Genomic DNA, 2,953 nt, shown 5'->3' with positions numbered 1-2,953 from the left:
GAGCCTTAACTCAGGCATGCATTTAAAGCCGAGTATATAAAAAATACCACTCAATATCGGTATTGGTATTGTGTCAGTAACGAATACTGTACCGATACCAAGGTAAAATACTGCCTAGCTCTAATAATATTTTACCAATAGTTAACTTATCATTTATTAATGTACAAAGAATAGTCTATGCAAAATAAGACTTGTACAAGAGAAACGGTAGTCATGAATGCAATTTTCAGTCGTGTACATGTAATGATTGAAGGTAATTCAAAGTAAAGTTTGTTTTATTTAACGACGCCACTAGAGCACCTTGATTTTTTATCTTATCATTGGCTATTGGACGTCAAACATATGGTCATTCTGACCCTGTTTTTTTATAGAGGAAACCCGCTGTCGCCACATAGGCTACTCTTTTACAACAGGCAGCAAGGGATCTTTTATTTGCGCTTCCCACAGGCAGGATAGCACAAACCATTGCCTTTGTTGAACCAATTATGGATCACTGGTCGGTGCAAGTGGTTTACACCTACCCATTGAGCCTTGCGGAGCACTCACTCAGGGTTTGGAGTCGGTATCTGGATTAAAAATCCCATGCCTCGACTGGGATCCAAACCCAGTACCTACCAGCCTGTAGACCGATGGCCTAACTACGACGCCACCGAGGCCGGTGAAGGTAATTAATGAACGTAAATATTTACTGTCTTTATTGAAAACGTGAGGTGCTTGTGTTGCAGGATCAAGCCACCTCTGTGGATCCATTCAGCTGATTTTTAATTTTTTCTTGTTCCAACCAGTGCACCACAACTGGACAAAGGCCGTGGTATGTGTTTTCCTGTCTGTGGGAAAGTGCATATAAAATATCCTTTGCTGCATTAGAAAACATGTAGCGGGTTTCTTCGGATGACTACCAAATGTTTGACATCCAATAGCCGACGATTAATTAATCGATGTGCTCCAGTGGTGTCATTAAAACAATATTTTTATTTTATTGAAAACATATTCATTTACATTGTAAATGTCAAAATAGATAATAGGCTGAAATGTTTATCTTAAATTAGATAACCATGTACATATATGTATGTACATGTACTTTGTGAATTAGATCTGTATTAATCAGTGTTCGAAAAAAGCACTTGTCCATTTGTCCTGACAAGTGGAAATCTGCTCAGACAAGCAAAATATATCTCAGTGGTTGTCCAGTGGACAAGTGAAAATGTTTAATGCAGTTTCATTTCAAGCAGTCAAAAACATCGTTCTTGCACTTGAACAAAATGCACCATTTATTTCCAAGTACAACTAAAAATATTGGCAGACCAGTAGATTTCTGCTAGTTATATGTACTTGTCCAGTGGACTAGTTCAAATATCTGCTTATTTCTATCGCTGTTAATTATTTGTTAATTAATGCAAGTACATGTATCTATACACATACATGTATTTACCACATGTTTTGGTTAATGCAATATGTACTCTGTTTATTACTTACCTGTTAATGAAGGTATATTTGCAGGTCTATTTACAACATTAATGCAGGTCTATTTATGACATTAATTCAGGTATATTTATGACATTAATGCAGGTATATTTATGACACTCAATTCAGGTATATTTATGACATTAATTCAGGTATATTTATGACATTAATGCAGGTATATTTATGACATTCATGCAGGTATATTTATGACATTGATGCAGGTATATTTGACATTAATTCAGGTATATTTATGACATTAATGCAGGTATATTTACGACATTAATGCAGGTATATTTACGACATTAATGCAGGTATATTTACGACATTAATTCAAGTATATTTATGACATTAATGCAGGTACATATTTAAGACATTAATTCAGGTATATTTATGACATTAATGCAGGTATATTCATTTACGATTTGTACTGTTTTACTACTAAAGTACTAGTCAAAATTATACCCATGTGATTTTCCAGTCTTATATATTAGTTATGAAAATCCCTGGAATAAAAACCATAAAAATGTGTCAGTATTATCATGACCTGTTACGGTATTCAAACAACCGGTACAAAAAATGACCTGTTATAGATAGAAATATGAGATATATATACAATTTTACTGCTAAACATATGTAATTTGAAACAGACTATAACACCCTGGTTGATATTGATTACACCTGAGACTACCCCTCTGCTAAACTTAGTACTTGTGATTTCACCTGTCAGGTGTTATAGTCTGTTATATTACATATGTTTACTACTAGTTGTTACATATATTTACTACTATATACTCTGTTTACTACTAGTGTGTATTACCTGTTAATGAAGGTATATTTATGACATTAATGAAGGTATATTTATTTACAGTATGTACTCTGTTTACTACTAGTGAGTATTACCTGTTAATGAAGGTATATTTATGACATTAATGAAGGTATATTTATTTACAGTATGTACTCTGTTTACTACTAGTGAGTATTACCTGTTAATGAAGGTATATTTATGACATTAATGAAGGTATATTTATTTACAGTATGTACTCTGTTTACTACTAGTGAGTATTACCTGTTAATGAAGGTATATTTATGACAGGTACATTAATTGTTTCAGGGGGCAATATTTCAAAATCTTAGGTAACCGAAAGTCGGTTCACGTGAGTTTTACTTAGGTAAACGATTATTCAGTTACATGAGTATAGTTCTAGTAACCGATGAGTTAGACCTACCTAACTGTAAAACACTTGAACTACGATTCTGTGCTACATTGGTGGTTCAAATGTATTAAAAAAATAGACTGATTTGCAATTTGACTTCAAATTGAGTACTTTTAATTTTAGAAATTATTTGTTCACCACATAATGAATTGGCGGTTCATGTGATTTTAAAGTTGAGTAACTGACACACAAACAGAACAACAGTTCTCATGAAATATTGTGCCCTGTTGTTTGTATATTACTATTAATGTGTATTATTTGTTATTACAGGTTCA

The sequence above is a fragment of the Gigantopelta aegis genome, chromosome 1 (assembly GCF_016097555.1).
Source record: "Gigantopelta aegis isolate Gae_Host chromosome 1, Gae_host_genome, whole genome shotgun sequence".
NCBI lineage: Eukaryota > Metazoa > Mollusca > Gastropoda > Neomphalida > Peltospiridae > Gigantopelta > Gigantopelta aegis.
Note: the sequence above shows the minus strand (reverse complement) of the source record.